We start from the raw sequence: 18704 nt of genomic DNA, 5'->3' as shown, positions 1-18704 counted from the left end.
TTCTCAAGCCCTTCACATCAGAAATACAGCACTAGCAACAGGCTGATTCACATGCTCATAAAACTATTTCATTACCCCAACCTGCCCGAGGCACTGGGCTCCAGCCAAAGGAACCAGAATAACCTTCAAAAGGCAAAACACAATTTGCATCTACGTGTCTTGTCCTGTCACATCCAATGCCTAAACAGGTCCTTCCTAGCAGTAGACTCAAGGACATTGAACACAAAAACACCGAAAATCACTTCGTTTCAAGCTAAAATAAGGCATCGGCAACGAACACTAGATTGCATTAAACGGTTGCATTTTAATTCCTGATCACTTACAAATGTGGGCAGAACCTTGAAAAGTGGGACTTGTTCTTTAAAAAAATTCTGGCAATAGACAATTTGCAAACACAATGCCCTGTGTATTCATGCATGTTGTTGGCTGGGTCAGAGGTCTGTGTAAATGTCAAGATATTGCTTTCAGTTTGGATCTGACTTAACCTGGAGGTGTGAAGGAGGCAGGTGGGGCTGAGATATCAGTGGAATGAGGAGGAGCTGCTACACGAGAACGTACAGGGTCAAAGCAGTTTGGGTTAAAAAGGCAGGAGGTTAATCTGAGAACTACGAACATCACACCAACTTTGACTAAGCCAATGAGTGGCAAGTTTCAAAATTTACACATACACACCGGAAAAAAAAGCACACTAACAGGTTAGAGATGGAACGCACAACAGTAACTCAGATTGTTCCAAGCCACTTTCAGTTTAATTCCCTGACATTTTCCTATGCATTTTTTTGTAACATGTGCTCTCCATCAAACGCTCTGAAAAAAATGACAGTACACTAAACGACATAAGTATAGAATTTAAAAAAAACATTTACCAGATCAGATTGGTCCAGGATTTATTAGTACTGCAAAAATAACCTCAGGGTTTAAAATGCTAACCATCGCAAGCTACGTTTTGCAAACACAGCCCTCAGTCACGCTTATTTTAACATAATTTACAGATAAGTTCCAAACTAATGTCAGAGAAGACTAACCAAGCAGCCAGAAGCGGGTCTCGTGTGAATGCTATCAGAGATGGGTGCTGGTTATCGGTTTACAAGGCAAGCACAAAGCTACTGTGACCAGGCAACTTTGGCAACTGAGAAGACCTATTAAAAATCATGGCACCATTGCAGAAATTACAAATTTGATTTAACAGCCAAATTCCGGAGAACCAGGCTCAGGAGACCAGCTGTGGCCCAGCGTCATCTCTGCGCAACAGGGAACTGGAGTTTGGGAGGGAGGGACCTGGCTATCTCAGTGACTTTGTCACCACCCAGTCTCATTACACCTCCTCCCACCTCCAAGGCCTCCTGATTACTTTCCTCTCCAACTAAACTTGTGGCCTCTTTAGTACATGTTGGTTTCTGCTGGAACCATCTGGTTTGCTTTCGGTAGATCAGCTTACCTTGTGCTGTCAGTTAACCCTTTCAGAGCTTCATACAACAGCTAACTCTTCTCCTATTCCAACTTTGGAACTGTTCTTGCTTTCCACTTGCCCCCCCCTCCCCCATCTATGATGCAACACAGCACCATTATCTAACTATAATTTCTTCAACGCTGTTCTCCCAGGCAACAAATAATATCTTAAAAGGTACAACTGAGGATCGATTTTCCAAATTAGCATCATAGAACTGAACAGCACGAAAACAGACCCTTTGGTCCAACTAGCCCATGCTGATCAGATATCCTAAATTAATCTAGTCCCTTTTGCCAGCATTTGGCCCATATCCCTCTAAACCCTTCCATTCAGATACCCTTCCAAACTGTGCTAACCAGCATCTTACTGAGCAAAAGTAAAATCTAATTATTTCCCCTTCTCTGCTGAAGTCCGTCCTCACGTGAGGGTTCTCATAAGGAGTTGGAGTCCGGGGTGGGGATGTGCAGGATGCAAATAAGCATTCCTACAGTAATCTCACTGTGTGCACAATTACACACATACACAAAAGCAGCAAACTGTGAACACACTCTGCACTGGCACATCAACCTCAGTCACCGTAGTTTCTCCCTCACAGGCTGAACTTCTCTATCTCCCCTGCAGTTGACTTGTGCAGCCAATGCAACAATGATATCGTGGCAGAATTCAACACAGTGTAATTTACTACTGACATGGAGGGCCTGCATGTGTCTTCCGAACACGGCTGAAATATGTATATATACACACACACACACACACACACACACACATATACCCAGCACCCATGGAAATCATTAATAGTAGCACAGGGCGATAGAATATCTATCAAACATTGCAACACTGACTAAATATCACTGCCTCCAGCCCAGATTATCTCTCTCCTCTTTTGTAAGTCAGTTAAAGCCAGAAGACCACAAACCTGGGGGAGCCTGCAGTCAGGACAGTCTAACTGAAAGGCATGCTGTGCCACATCGAGCTAAAACTTCATAATATTTCGGCATCTGTTTCAATGCAGCTCAGGGCACGTATAGAGTTACTTTAAATTCTTGCATGACTGCTTTCTTTTAAAAAAAAGCAAATTAAGGCCCGTTATCTCCTCACCACCATCCCCCAACAAACAAACAAACAAACACACACACACACACACACCCCGCTCTCTCTCTCTCCCCCACCCCCTGCCTTGCTACGAATCCCTCCTTTTAGGAATTCCTTGTGCCTGTTCAAGCACGAGCATCTAGAATATGCCACTGTGAACAGAAACAGAGAAGAAAGCCACAATGAAGCAGTTTGTTTTTTGCCAAGGGGGAAGATACCATCATTCAATCGAGGGGGGAGCCTGTGCATCTGCATCGTGGATTTCAACAGCAACGCAACAAAACAATACAAACAGAAGAGTAACACCCAGAACACACTTGCTCTGCAGCACTCTGTTGGAGAAGACCGTCAAACACTAGGAACATGCCTGATGTGCCGGTTTGCTGACAGACTGTACAGGGCCCCCTGTTTAGCCAGAACCACGCGCCTGCTACAGCAGACTTCACATAATCACAGATTTAATAAAACGGCCTAATCCGTCCCGCATGAGGTCATGATTCCACAAGCAGCAGGATACCCTACCTTGTTCCTGTTCACATACTGGCCCAAACACAGCTAGGGCTTTCTGCCGGACCTATTTCCTGGTTCAGACACTCCAGCAGGGCTGGGGCGCAGCACTCACCCGCAATCCAAAGATTCCCCGAGTGACTATTCCTTTCTCCTTATAAATGAAGTTCAGTTTTAACCCATTCACTGGCTCACCGTGGCAAGAGTCCCACCAGTCAGTTTTCAAAATTATCCTTTGCTTTATTCACTCGTGAGATGCGGGTGTCCCTGGCTGGGCCAGCATTAATTGCCTGCCCTAGTGACACTTCAGAAGGTGGGGGTGAGCTGCCTCCTTAAACCGCTGCATTCCGTGTTCTGTGGGTAGACCCACAATGCCCTGAAGGAGGGAATTCTAGGATTTCGATCCAGTGACAGTGAAGGAATGGCCATATATTTCCAAGACAGAATGAAGAGTGGCTTGGATGAAGCCTAAAGAGGGTGGTGTTCCCATGTATCTGCTGCCCTTGTCCTTCTCGATGGAAGTGGTCATGGATTTGGAAGGTGCTATCTCAGATGAAGGGTCAGTGGGAATGGTTCTCTTAAATTTTTCGAGCTGGACTTTGGCTTTTGCCACACTTTGAAACACAGGATCCAATGTGGAACCAAAAAGCAGAGAGTGGGACAGTTCCAGGTTCAATCGTTAGCCAGTACTGAATTAGCCAAGCTGCCTGGGAGGATGCAATGCTGGGGCAAGCTGGATTTCCAGTGTTAATGCAGGGGAGAACTGGGCCCTCACCACCACTCAAAGTGTGAAGATTCATATTGAAAATTACAAGGAATTTACAGCACAGAAACAGGCCATTCAGCCCATCTGCTCTGCACTGGTGTCCATGCCATGTCATTCTTCAAATATGGTGGGGGAGGGGGAGCTGCTCTCCTCAGTCTCTTCTCAAAATCTGGGGTACAATCCCAATAATGAGATATGCCCCAACTCACCCCCACCTTGTTTGACTATATGGCATAGGAGCAGAAGTAAGCCATTCATCCCATCGAGTCTTCTCCACCAATGGATGAGATCATGGCTGATCTGATAATCCTCGACACCACTTCCCTGACTTTGTCCCTTTACTCCCAATCCTCAATTCCCTTCCAGATTACAAATCTGTCTATCTAAGCCTTGGATATACTGAATATATATACCAGCCTCGATGGGCTTCTGTAATAACGGTTTCCATGCAGAAGAAATTTCTCCTCATCTCAGGCTTAAATGTGCGGCCCCTTATTCTGAGATGATGCCCCTTAGTTCTACAGTCTTGCAAGGAAGAAATACCTCTCAGCATTGACTCTGTCAACACCTCTAAGAATCTTAGATGTTTCTGTTGTGCAACCAACAAATGGCCAAATCCCTGTGCCTTCCTTCACCACACTGAGATCCCCCTCCCTCCAAGTGCTCACTACTGGACTTTTGGAACAGCTTCTGGTGCTGCTAGAACAAGAGAGGTTCCAGTCTCTCTGAGTTGCTGGAATTGAGTGAGGGGCTGAAGTCCCATCTCCAGTCAATCATGCCTCCTTGGGCCAGTACTAAACTGTGGGGTTCCACGCATAACCTACAATGCACTGGCTATGAACCCTTCAGATGGTGGGAACAGAATTCCTGCCATCCTGAACCAAAAAAAGAACAGGCTCTCATTTCATTCTCACAACAGAAAACATCTCCAGTCTTCCTGGCTCATGCTTTGATATTTGCTCTTAGCCCTTCATAATTCTAAAAGATTGCCCTGTAGCTTCCTCTTCTCCCGAGAGAATAGCTTCAACTCGTTCAGTCGTTGCTAATATCTATAACCTGCAACTTCTGGCAGAAAGTCTGTAAAATCTTTTCTGAACCTTCTCCATTGCCTCTATCTCCTTGTAAGACAGAGAACAGAAATGGGACAATGTTGTAGTATAACTCGTGTTTTACAAGAGATTCACCAGCATTTTTGCAGAATTTATCTCTACTCCTGGGAAAAGTGATGCCAGTGAACTACAAGGATCAAAACCTAGCAGAGCATCGGAAGAGGGTCAACCGGTTACATGCTTAAAAGTATTTGGCTTTAAATTATTGCAATTTACTAAACTTCATCGTGCTCCAGAAATGCAGATTATTAAGGCATAGGATGCAAGGATAAAGTTCCAAAGATAGAAAGTTGCTCAGAACTTTATAGGCAACAAGAGTACAAGCGAAAAGCAAGCTTCAGACCTCAGGATGAGGCTATAGAAATGTAAGTAGCTATTGCTGCTGGGATATTGCGGGGCCTACGAGGATTGAACAGGAGAGTGGCACTATTTGGATAGCTCTATCAAATGGCTGTGCAAGCCCATTTGGGCTAATGGACTTTCTTTCTGCCATTTGTCATTCTACAGTTCTATTTTTTTGTTCGAAAGACTGCAGATGGCTTAGCCAATGATGATGAAGAGTATGATCTAACTATCTAAAAGATTTCTGTTGCTGAGTTAAATACCAGGGAGTCAAAGGTATTAAGTGTTGGCTGCTGATTGGTCTCAAAGAGACATGTACAAGTTGAATTAACCAATGGGCAGCACAGGCCTCGGTTCATTATTACTCTGCTAATAAAATTTTAGTTTAAAATCTTCAAGTTTCTCTGGAAATGCAGATTTAAGGGCTCTCTCACTTCATTTTACTTTGTATTGACCTGGTTAATTTGATTTTCTCCAAAGGAGTACCCAGATGTGGATACACAGAAACAGAGAAAATAGAAATGGTCATCGGCCATTTGGCCCTTCCAGCCTGTGCCATTATTCAATACAGTCATGGCAGATCATCCAATTCAGTACTCTTTCATAGCTTCTCAAAATACCCGTCAGACCCAAGAACTATGTCTAACTCCTTGGAAACGTTCAATATTTTGCACTTATCCACTTTCTGTGGTAGAGAATTCCACAGGTTCACCATCAATAGATGTGAAGCTGGAAAAGCACAGCAGGTCAGACAGCATCCAAGAAGCAGGAAAGTCAATGTTTCAGGCCAAAACTGGGGAGGAGGATGGGAGCCCAGAAATAAATAGAGGGAGTTGGTGGGGCTGGCGGAAGCGTAGGTGGGATGGTGATAGGTGGATGTAGGTAGATTCACCACTTTTGACGTGAAGAAATTTCTCCTCATCATAGTCTCAAACGGCCTACTGTTTCCTGATGCTGTGACCCCCTGACTCTGGACTCCCAGTCTTCGGGAACATTGTTCTTGCACTTAATGTGTCTGGTCCTGTCAGAATTTTGTAGGCTTCTCGGTGATTCCCTCTCATTTATCTAAACTTCAGTGAATTTAGTCCTAACCAATCCAGTGTCCAGTTAGCCTGGCAGTGTCTGGAATTTGACTGAAGTGGAGATGTAAACTCTGCAGTGAGAAGTAACAGTCTCCACCAAAATAATCTAGTCTTGGTTTATCTTACAGTAAAAGGTCAGGAGGTCCTCGAATTGAAAAGATGCACGAAAGGCCAGGATCTGAGGAACTGCAACATAGAGCTTTTATTTTTAAGATTCATTCATTCATGGGATGAGGGCTTGCTGCGTGGGTCAGTATTTATTGCCTAGAAGGCAGTTAAGAGTCAACCACATTGCTGTGGGTCTGGAGTCACATGTAGGTCAGACCGGGTAAGGATCGTAGCTTCCTTCCCTAAAGAACATTAGTGAACCAGATGGGTTTTTCCAGACGACCTTCAAAAATTCCAATTTTTTTTATTGACTTCAAATTCCACCATCTGCCGTAGTGGGATGTGAACCTAGGTCCCCAGGACTTTGTTATCTTAAAGTGTGGAGCTGGATGAACACAGCAGGCCGAGCAGCATCTCAGGAGCACAAAAGCTGACGTTTCGGGCCCAGTCCCTTCATCATCCTCTCTGGTGAAGGGTCTGGGCCCGAAACGTCAGCTTTTGTGCTCCTGAGATGCTGCTTGGCCTGCTGTGTTCATCCAGCCTCACATTTTATTGTCTTGGATTCTCCAGCATCTGCAGTTCCCATTACCTCTGATACAAACTCCACATGGGGTCTGTCGAGCTCTCTGCCAAAATTCACCTCGCCTCCAGTAGCAGTCCCACACCTTCAGGCAAATCAAATGTCAGTGACTTGATGTATTATTTAAATAACGATAAGTGTGTAGGTGTATTGAAAATAAGTTTCTTGTCAACAACTTGTGTTTTAATCACAATTGTAAAATACTACCAAAGATAAAGGAGGCTTTCATGCTGCATTGCCACGTCAAAATAATGGGAAGAGTTGCATAACTTCTCAAAAAGCAAGATATGAATAAACCTGCAACATCAGCACACCCCTCAGATCCTCATTGGCCAATGCAACACACATTACGACAACTAATTCAAAATCATGAAAGGTCGAGACAAGAAACACCAAGAAATTGATCTCATTGGTGGAAGGATTGAGATTTAAGGTGATTGGCAAATGATGCAACAATGAGACAGAGAGAAACTTCTTTTAATTGCAGCAGGTGTTTCGGATCCGGAATGTGCTGCCTGAGATTGCGACTGAGGCAATGGCTTTTGAAAAGAAATTGGAATAGTTATCGAAAAAGAAAAGAATTGAGAAACTGTTGACTAGAGGAGGGGTGTAGAACCAGCTGCAATGCTCTTGCAGGGTGCTAGCATGGGCACAATGGGCCAAAGGGCCTCTTACTGTGTTCTCACCACTCTGTGATAATTCCAGGTATGCAAACCTGTGCAGGTTATTTTGCAAATCTCAACAGCCAGCCATTCATATGGCAACAACCCTCACCAATTTTGATCCAAAAACACTACATAACACCTAATAAAACTCGAAGCTGAAATAATCATTTACAGTTAAACTGCAATTGTTCAGTAGAACTAGTCTTGAAAGAAGAAATATATTGAAAACACTTCAGTTTCAAATTCTTCCAATATATAAATCTGCACTTTGTTAGATCCAATATATGATCCCCAACAGGAAATGCAAAGATCTTGCAGGCTGACACAATCTGGCGTAGTTTCTCTCCCCAGATATTCATTTTCTTTTAATGGGCTGTCTGTATTTCTAAATTCCTTTTTCCAGATACCATGAGCTCTAGTTTCAGAATCTAGACTTCTCTAAAAATAGTCAAGAACTTTTGGAAGAAGAACCAAGATTTGGAGCAGATCAAGCGGAACCTGCATTTATACAGTGCTGTAACAGGAGGAGCATCATGCAAAACTTGGTGCTTCAAAAGAAGGAAGTGTCTAATGCCGTGAAGTGTTTTCAATATATTTATTTCTTTCATCCCCTATCCCTTTCTCCCCCACTGTATCCAACAGCAGCAGTCCCTATCATCCTGATAAAACCACACAAGGGCAAATTAGGTCAAATGACCAAAGCCAGAATTTAATGTGACAGAGCAGTAGAATTTACACAGATTGCTCCAAAGTGGAATAAACGAGTGAAAACCAAGAGAACTGCAGATGCTTTACATCACAACACGAACAAAGTTGCTGGAAAAGCTCAGCAGGTCTGGCAGTATCTGTGGAGGAAAAAAACAGAGTTAACATTTCAGGTCCGGTGACCCTTCCTCACAACTCAGAATAAACTAGTGGCCTAAAATTGGATTATTTGTTGCAGTTTTGAATTATAAGACTTCTGAAAGAGGAAGAAAAAGAGGAGGCTACAATAAGAGCAGTACAAACACTTCAGATGGTGCCCCAGTCCTGATACATGGCAGGTCTTGTGGCACAGTGGATAGCCCGAGAACCCACCTGATCTTCAATTTTCCATGGCCAATCCACCTAACCTGCACATCTCTGGACTGTGGGAGCAAACCCAAGCAGACACAGGGACAATAAGCAAACTCCACACAGACGGTCGCCCAAGGCTGGAATCAAACCCTGGCGCTGACCCATTGAGTCCATGCAATCCCTCTGAAGAACATCTAACCCAGGCCCAGCCCACAACCCTGACAACCCTGCTAACCACTGAGCCACAGCGTCACCCCTAACAAATTGCAGAATGTGGGCCTCAATTACATTTCAATATTTCTATGGGACCTGTAAAGACAGGATTATAGAAACTGGGCGGGCCAATCAGATTTCCTCACCTTGGTGACTGCTGCTGTTGGATGCAATGGGGGAGAAAGGGATAGGGGATGAAACAGAGAAACACATTGAAAATACTTCACGGCATTAGCCACTTCCTCCTTTTGAAGCACCAAGCTTTCTGGAGGGTCGTGTGAATTTGCCACCTGATGCGGCAATAACTGTTGAAATGTTAACTCTGTTTTCTCCTTCACAGATGCTGCCAGGCCTGCTGAGCTTTTCCAGCAACTTTGTTTTTGTTCCTGATTTACAGCATCCGCAGTTCTTTTGGTTTTCACATGTTAATTACAACTAACTGTAATACAACACATAAAAACATTGAGTATTATATACAAACACTAGATTCCTCAGACACCAAGCTGTTTCACTAATGTCCTTAAGGGAAGGAAATCTGCCATCCTTACCCAGTCTGGCCTACATGGCAGACCCACAGCAATATGGCTCACTCTTAGTTGCCCTTTGGGGGATCAGAGATGGCAATAAATACTGGCCTAGCCACCAGTGCCCATAACTCACAAATAAATAAATATGTTTCTGGGCTCAGAAATCTCAAGCATATCTCTTAAGGTACATTGTAATGGCGACAGAAAACAACAGGCAGATTCCGAGGAAGCGAGAAGCTATTTCTGAAACCACGGCATCCAAACCTCCCCAAGGAACCTCTGCAATGACTTGCGCAGCTGACAGTGGGCATTTCTAAGTTAGCAGATACAAAATAGTGATGAGCTCATGATGTGCTGGCACGGTGGCTCAGTGGTTGGCACTGCTGCCTCACAGCATCAGGGACCCGTGTCTGATTCCATCCATCGTTGACTGTCGGCGGGGAGTTTGCACATTCTCCCCGTGTCTGCGTAGGTTTCTTCCAGATCCTCCTGTTTCCTCCCACACCCCATAGATGCACAGGTTAGGTGGATTAGCCTTGGGAAATGTAGGGGTTGTAGCGATAGGGTTGTGGGCTGGGCCTGGGTTAGATGTTCTTCAGAGGGATTGCATGGACTCAATGGGTCAAATGGCCTGCTTCCACGTGGTAAGGATTCAATGCTCTACTCTAAACCATGGTTTAGGAACTCCATTCCTTTCCTATTTTCCTGCCACCGGCAAAGGGCAGAAGGAAGTCTGAATGCTGTTTCCTTGCTGGTGATAGGAAGGGGTTAAAACCTGGCCTGAGGAATTCAGAGCTTGATGAGTGTGCGAGAGGAGGTATGCCTCAATGTGGGCCTCTCTACCATGCGTCATGCTCTGCTGGTTTCAGCTAATTTATTGCCGATGTCAAGACACAGCTTCCTTAAAAATGAATCTAGGGAGGTCCACATTCCAACCACCTCGAGGGCTCCTTAGGACTGAGGAACATGATGGCGTTACAATACATTGTAGCTACATGAATTTTTAAGCTAAACCGTAAAAATTAATTGCCTCCTTTAGTGACAGCCCACCCTACATTAACCTGTTGCTACATTTGAACCGTTCAATTCGAGTTACACCAAAAAAATTCTTCTGTTTTATTTATAATGTTAAATTTATATCATTATAGAATTATTATCGATTCATTTACAATGTTTGCAAAGAACCAGAAGGACTAGCGTTAACATCCACCAGGCTGTTTGTTTCAGGCTTTTGTGAGATGGTTTGTGAATGATTATTTTTCGACAAGTCCAGCAGCAGTGACCTAAGCCTTGCGAGATTCCCCCCAGTAGTTACAGGATCACAAACCCTGCCCTGCCATCTGTTCCATCGAATGGCTGAAGCTTTATTGCTGTCATGTGTTTTGTTCAGCAGCAGTCTCCCAGCAACCACACAGCCTCAACTTCATGAAGCTGACCTGCCCTCGAGGCCTTTGCTTGAACACTGACACCACCACATTGTGGTGTGCGTGTGCGTCTGTGTGTGTGCATGTGCATGTGGGAGTGTGAGTCTGTGTGTCTGCATGTGAGAGAGAGAGAGTGAGAGTGAGAGTGTGTGTGTGTGTGTGTGTGTGTGTGTGTGAGAGTGAGTATGTGTATGTGTGTGTGTGTGCGTGCATTTGTGACTGTGTGAGACAGTGAGTGTGAGAGAGAGTGTATGTGTGCATCTCTGTGTGCGTGTGCGTCTGTGTGAATGTGTTTGTGTGTGTGTCTGTGCACATCTGTGTGAGAGTGTGTCTGTGTCTGCTTCTGTGTGTGTATGTGCGTCTGTGTGTGTGTGCACTTTTTTAAAAAACAAAGTAAAACCATATTGGGTTCTTATGTGAATCACTGTTCCCCCAACTCCAACCTCATCTACCATATGCCCCATTCCAGCCCCATTGTAGGCAAGGATCTTGGAAATCAAGGTGCTTAGCAACGCGCATTCACTGTGTTGTTAGAATCGTCACATTAACCACTTCAGCTGTTTAAAATCCGCCTTTGAAGCAGCACCCACTCAGTAACTGATGACATGTCCTTGCCCGCATAGCCATGCAGCTATTCACCCAAACAAGAGTAACATGCCACAGGGCAGCCAACATGGTGATTTACATCTGCGAGGGCATCCTTCAGTGCCCAGTTTCGGTCTGATGTCAAACATCTGATCCTTGGCCAGCAGGCGCCTCACGCTCAGTCCCTCTGCTGTCTGTGGTTTACACTGCCTGTCTTTGGAGCTCAAACATAAGCCTCAGCATTGGGCAGGTCACTGCAAACTTCTACCCGTCATGGAGGGATCTGCACTAAGCCCCGAAGACTCAACCCCAGACTAAATATGTTTGATGGGAGGGGAAGAGGAGGGGTAAGCTGAGGGGTGCGGAGGAAGCAGATGGATCTCACAAGCAGCAACAGGCACTGGTAAGCTGTAACTTTATTATAAATTCTTACTGTTAGTAAAGAAGTGCCAGGTGTGAGTTCCAAGGGCACAACAGTACTGGTTGCCTTTACACCACTACCTTCAAAGGATGCTCAAAACGGCACCAACCCTACAAGCTAATGAAGGACTCTTGTGGTGCAGTGGTAGCGTTCCTACCACTGAGCAGGAGGCCTGGGGTCAAGTCCCACCTGCTCCAGGTGCACGTGTCTCAACATCCCTGAAAAATATCTATCCAGATTTGCCAATGCACCCACAGCCAATATCAGGCTGACTTTTGGGAGTGGAGAGGTGTGAGTATCAGGCAGGATACAGATTGTCAACAACGTTTACTGCAGGAAATAGGGACACTATGAGACAAAAATCTACCCTGGGTGGTATACTTCACCTGAGAGTCTGCATTGACAGCCCAATAGGAGATACAAATCAGATATGAATGTAATCCATGCCAATCCAACACAGTAGACTTACCAAAGACAGACTTCTATCTATGTGACTCTTACAAATGATTTAACATGCAGTCTGAGGGCGGGCGGACACTCATATTGGACAGCTGGGCATGGATCAATTGTTCTGTGCCAACTCAATGATCACAGTTGGGGCATTTCAAATATCCTTCAGGATCCAGGAGCGACATGTAAGCTAACAGCATTCAGAGTCACAAGACTGAACTCCTAGCACTGCTCTGGTTCATCTTGGCGCGTAAATCTTACACAAAACATTAAAGCAACACAACCCCATTATTCAGCACTGGCCACGAGGTAAACTGTTTTTCAATTCATGTACCTGGCATTTTACAGGCCAGATGGGGGCCATTTTGTCCCTCATTCCTGATTTGGAAAGAGTTCTCCAATTAGTTCCAAACATTCCCTTCCTCCTCATTGCAAATGCTTCTCTTTCAAATAGCCCTTTGTTTGAAAATTGCCAACTGAACCTGCTCCCACTGTCTTATCAGGTAGTGTGTTCCCCTTAGAACTCCTCATGTGTTCAAAGAAATCACATCTTCCCCCTGGAATTTTCCCCCAATTATCTTAAATACAACCATGAGCTCATAGTACAAAGTGTCCACCCGGCCTCAGACTGCATGTTGAATCACTTTAAGAGTCACATAGATAGAAGCCTGCCTTAGGTAAATGGACTGATTTTTTTCTGAAGGAGGGTCTAGGCCCGAAATGTCAGCTTTCCTGCTCCTCTGATACTGTTTGGCCTGCTGTGTTCATCCAGATCTACACCTTGTTATCTCAGATTCTCTGGCATCTGCAGTTCCTGCTGTCTCAGGAACTCTTTCCTTTATTTTAGGAATACAGGAACAGGAGCAGGCCATTCAGCCCATCAGGCCAGCCCCACAGTCATGGCTGATTCAACACTTCAATGCCTTTCCCTCAATCTATCGCTAATACTCTCTGTGCCACCAATCGGTCAATTGCTGTCATAAACATATGCAAACATTAAGCTCCAACATCCGTTTAAGGTCAGGAGTTCACAAAGGCTCACAACTCAGAGTATAATGTCTTCACCCAGGGAGTGGTGTGCCTGTGAAATTCACTACCACAGAAAGCAGTTGAGGCCCAAACATTGTATGATTTCAGGAGGGAGTTGGGTATAGCAATTGGGGCTAAAGTGTTCGGAGGATATGGGCGAACGAAACAGGATCAGAGTGGAGAGTTGGATGATCAGCCGTTACCATATTGAATGGTGGAGCAGGGTTCACTCAAAGGGCTGAGTGGCCTACATCTGCTCCTATTTTCTACTCTTCTGTAAGATTTTCTCCTCATCTCAAACCTAAGTAGGGTCCACCTTATTTTAAATTAAAATTCCACACCCCCTCCCCACCCCCAAAGATTTATTTATACATTCTGGCTTTCAGTCAGAGCTGACCTTTACTCTGGTGTTAACACCTACGCTGCATCAATGATTTTTCACTTCTCCATTATCATTACCGCTCATTTTCCCCTTTATTCAATGAGGTTTTTTTTTAACCTGCAATCTTGCTCACCCTATAACCTCTGCTTAAACTCTCCTTTCGCTCCACTTGCCTTCCGCTCCTTTCTCAAAAGCGTAGAAAGCATCACTTTTCCACCTCTCTCTTCAGTTCTGAAGAGGAGTCATTTTAGACTCAAAACCTTACCTCTGCTTCTCCCTCTGCAGAAACTGCCAGGCTGGCTGAGTTCCTTTAACCCTTTCGGTTTGCATTTCAGATCTTTATCAAACAAGCTGTTTTACTTTATTCTAAATTCGATATCTTTTGGTTTTGGTCGGTGTGGGGGGGGGGGGGGGGGTCTACCGACAATGGAAATATATTCTCAAGACACCCAACAGAGCCACGCAATCAAATTATTTTTTGGGGTGGTGTCACTGTTATTGGGGTTCAAAAGCAGCAGGGACTGATTGGAGTGGTCAGGATTTGGCACTGTTCACTGAAGCAGAAACACAGCTGGGGTTGCCAAGAGAACTGCTTGCTCTTGGTCATAGAGTCATATGACACGGAAGCAGACCCAGTGATCCAGCCAGTCCGTGTTGATCATAATCTCAAACTGAACTAGTCCTGTGCTTGGCCCAAATCCCTCCAAACATTTCTTGTTCGCATACTTAGCTAAATGTCTTTTAAACATTGCAACTGTGCCCAATAACACTAGAGACGGACAGAGCTGATGCCTCATTCGACACACAAGACCCTGGACAATGCAGCAATCCCTGGAATGTCAGGTTCGGTAGTGTGCTCTAATTGTGGATTAGGGGCCTGACACTGCAACCTTCTGGCTCACAAGCAGGAACAATGCTGTTGAATCAAACATTCAGTGACTATCTGTCCTACAGCCTGCCCTTAATCAGACCTGTAAAACATTAACTTTGTGGGCATTTAACAGCATCACCAAATGGCAATTTAGCCCCTCACGTATATTGCGACTCTTGACAACACCAAGGCAGATCTATCACTGAAGTGCTTTTAAATCTGCTTTTTCCTCATCTCCCTTAATACACAGTGATCACAAATCTCTCTGAGCTTTAACTGTTACAACAAATCTAGAATAAATGACTTTGCTGAAGCAAATTCCAAACTTTCACCAAGTTTCATGTGTGGAATTCCAATCCTGAAAGGTCTGCCTCCTATTTTTCGAAAGATACCTGCACCTCACTGGTGAGAGGGGCAAAGTTCAAAAGGAGCTGAGAGTGGTAAGTTTGCTTTTTAAACATAGTGTGTTAGGAGTCTGCAATGTGCTCTGCCTGGGGTGGTGGTCGAGGCAGATATGATAGGGGTGTTTAAGGGACTTGTAGGTAAGCACGTAAATATGCAAGGGATGGAGGTCTATAGACCAAGAGGAGGCAAAAGGGATTCGTTTAATTTGGCATCATGTTCAGCACAACCTCATGGGCTGAAGGACCCATTCTTGTACTGTACTGCTCTATGTCCTAAGTAACAGACAATTTCTACCAATCTACTTTATCTGTTTCTCATAATTTATTGAAATGTTTGCTTAAATCATCTAAATTAGAGAGAAAACAACACTAACTATTCTTACAAATTCTCCCTTTGTCGCTCGGCCATGGGAGTCCAGGCATTAGCCTCCTTCCAGGGCCAATATACCTTCCTGAAGGTGTGATACCCAGAACTGCCCGCAGAACTCTCCAGCTATAATTTAATCAGGATATTGTCTTGCACACAACCTCAAGGACATGTGATCCAGTGAGATTAAATCCTGCAACGGGCTTGTGAAGTAATATAGTTACTGAACGTAACAGATCCATTTCTTCATTGCCATCCTGGGCTGCCATCCAAGAAATAACTGACAACTGCCAGGCCTTTTAATACATTCAATACAGCAATCCAATGGGCCAGCATCTTATTACACAGCAATTAAGGAATTCATGCATAGTGCCTAGGAACATAACCAACTTTATAAAAATCAGATGTGACCACGTTAGGCTGAATGAAATTTTTACTTTACTCATTCGGGGCCAGCTGCGTTGGGACTTTACTCCAAAATCGCTGATAAGTTACATTTATATAGCAGCAACAACACATTTTATCAAGCAGTCTCAAAATGTTTCATGTTGGAATATTTGAGGGATGTGAGGCCTTAGAAATAGCATTGAGAGGAATGGCCAGTCTGTCTGTGTTAAGGGGAGAATTGTAAATAGATGCGAGATGTCGGAGCTCAGTGGGTCAGATAGCGTGGATCCGCAGGCTATATGTGACCCAGGGACTGTTGGTCAGTCATTCAGTGAACTGAAAATGGCTGTTTGTTTTGGAAACAGTAATAAGGGCATAGGATCAGCACATCAGTACAAATACCAAGGTGTGCTGACACTAAAAGGCATGAGTGAATCTACACAGTTGTGACCCCTTCCCTTGTTCACACTCGCAAACATCACATGGATGCTCGTTATTAAACTCCAACAAAGTCAGCGAAGCAAAGTTAGGACACGGCCCAGCAGTGGAACCTGAAATAACCCCTACAAGGCTCTCCTCTTTGTTGAGGATGAGTTCCCTTGGTAACAGGCCTGCCCAACTGGAACTCATCGCCTGAACCCACTGTAAAGGAAACCCATTTAAAGGTGCTTGTGTGGTGCACTGGTATTGACTCTACCTATGAGCTGGGAGGCCCAGGTTCAAATCGCATCTGCTCCAGAGATGTATCGTAGCATCTCTGAATGGGTTCATTAGAAGATATTGTAAAGGAGTTGCAGTGAACAGTAAATACTCTTGATGCCTTTACAGAGAGATGGGTATCGTGGTGGAAACAGAGCATCGTTTGCAACCCAACTCCATTGCGGTTTAGGTTCTTCCCACTCTTCTTCACTTGTGAAAGCTTGTATTGCCCTAATGGACTATCTAGTTAGCCACACCTGTTATTTGCTGGTGGTCATCAATCGTTAAAAACAAAAGACCCCTCACCAGATCACTGTGAAAAGCAAGTGTTTGGATGTGTGTGATAGCACTTCCCAATATAGAAAGAAAACAAAAACTAAAGCAGAGATAACGGGAACTGCAGATGCCGGAGAATCCAAGACAATAAAATGTGAGGCTGCATGAACACAGCAGGCCAAGCAGCATCTCAGGAGCACAAAAGCTGATGTTTCGGGCCTAGACCCTTCATCAGAAAAGGGGGATGGGGTGAGGGAACTGGAATAAATAGGGAGAGAGGGGGAGGCGGACCGAAGATGGAGAGAAAAGAAGATAGATGGAGAGGAGGCAGACAAGTTAAAGGGGCAGGGATGGAGCCTGTAGAGGTGAGTACAGGTGAGGAGGCAGGGAGGGGATAGGTCAGTCCAGGGAGGACAGACAGGTCAAGGGGGCAGGATGAGGTTAGGAGGGAGGAAATGGAGGTGCAGCTTGAGGTGGGAGGAGGGGATAGGTGAGAGGAAGAACAGGTTAGGGACAGGCTGGGCTGGTTTTGGGTTGCAGTGGGGGAAGGGGAGATTTTGAAGCTGGTGAAGTCCACATTGATACCATTGGGCTGCAGGGTTCCCAAGCGGAATATGAGTTGCTGCTCCTGCAACCTTCGGGTGGCATCATTGTGGCACTGCAGGAGGCCCATGAGGGACATGTCATCTGAGGAATGGGAGGGGGAGTGGAAATGGTTCGTGCCTAGGGATGGGTTGGCAGAACTGCTGGCTCTGGGCTGGGGCCAGCCTATGGTCACCCTGGGTAGTGGCTCTATTCTTCAACAACAAATGAGGGTCCATTCCAGTCAGACTTCCTGAGTTATTACAAAACTGCAAATGCACTGATTGCAAAGTGAGGGCTTTCTTTCATTTAATGTGAAGGGCACTTTCAAACTGCAACTTGTTATTGTTTTGACAGTGCAAGTGGAATGTGAAAATATGGAAATGAGCTGCATCAAACGTGCTGAAGGCACACAATACCTGGCTGTTCTCTATACATTCACCTACCTCATTACAAACTTCGTTGAGCATGTGGAAAATTTAACAAAAAAAAGGTGATTTATTTCTTGTACAACTGATTCTCCCCCAAATCCTTGCAGGTTGATGGTTAATTGGACTTTGATAGGTGCTACACTCCAAAGAGGTGCAGGCTAGATGGATTGGTGATGTTAAGTTGCCCCATAGTGCCCAGGGATATGCAGGCTGGGTGGATAAGCCACGGGAGTACAGGGTAATGGGGGGTAGAATGGGATGCTCTTTGGAGGTTTGGTGCCCACTCACTCGGCCAAAATGATCTTTTTCTGCACTGCAGGGCTTCTAAGTGGGAACAGGAATTTGGGGCTGTCAACTTTATGTAGAATCTCTCCTCGCTCAGCTTTTCCTCCCTATCTCAGTTTTAACTTGAATCCTGACTGTAGTCTTCAGATCCAACTGGCCCTCCTCAGCTGGGTCTTTCGTAAGAAACAAGAGGTAGAGTTGTTGGATGCAGTATGGATACCATTGTAATGCTGCAATGCCATGGCCATTCAATGGACTGTTAGCTGAAGACATGAGCGCCAGCTGTTTGTCTGTGGAAGGCATCGCAGCAGAGTTCCATTCTGGAACTCGAACAAAAGCCAGGCATACTTCCCAGCTGCAAATCACTGGATAATGATCAGGAGCAGGAATTCTGGTGAAATTTTAAACTGAGTTTGCCCCAGGGCAGCTGAGCCAAGAGCAGGGGAAAACAACCTCCCCAGCAGCCTGACAATTATCCCGGTGTCCATCCTGTTCGGAATGAGTCCAAGGCATCAATGCAGTGAGCAGCAGAAATTAAAGGAACATTCTCAAACCTGACCTTACAAGAAACGTAACATTTATGAGTAGTGGTGATGTTAATAACATTTATATTC

At 44.9% G+C, this 18704-nt stretch overlaps 1 protein-coding gene across 24 annotated transcripts in view; it reads right to left on the bottom strand.

The window, feature by feature from the left end:
- The window catches only part of zmiz1a (zinc finger, MIZ-type containing 1a), a 467693-nt gene that overhangs the window by 119322 nt on the left and 329667 nt on the right, over positions 1–18704 (bottom strand). Inside the window, exon 1 of one of the 24 annotated variants that reach the window (XM_059640385.1) lies at positions 3065–3177. The exons of the other annotated variants lie outside the window; for them this stretch is intronic. The gene's annotated coding sequence lies outside the window, so the exon portion shown is untranslated. Of the gene's footprint in view, positions 1–3064; positions 3178–18704 lie in introns of those variants that run through there. 24 annotated transcript variants of the gene reach the window in all.

This window comes from Stegostoma tigrinum, chromosome 37, assembly GCF_030684315.1.
Source record: "Stegostoma tigrinum isolate sSteTig4 chromosome 37, sSteTig4.hap1, whole genome shotgun sequence".
Lineage (NCBI taxonomy): Eukaryota > Metazoa > Chordata > Chondrichthyes > Orectolobiformes > Stegostomatidae > Stegostoma > Stegostoma tigrinum.
Note: the sequence above shows the minus strand (reverse complement) of the source record. Positions and strands in the feature narration are given on the sequence as shown.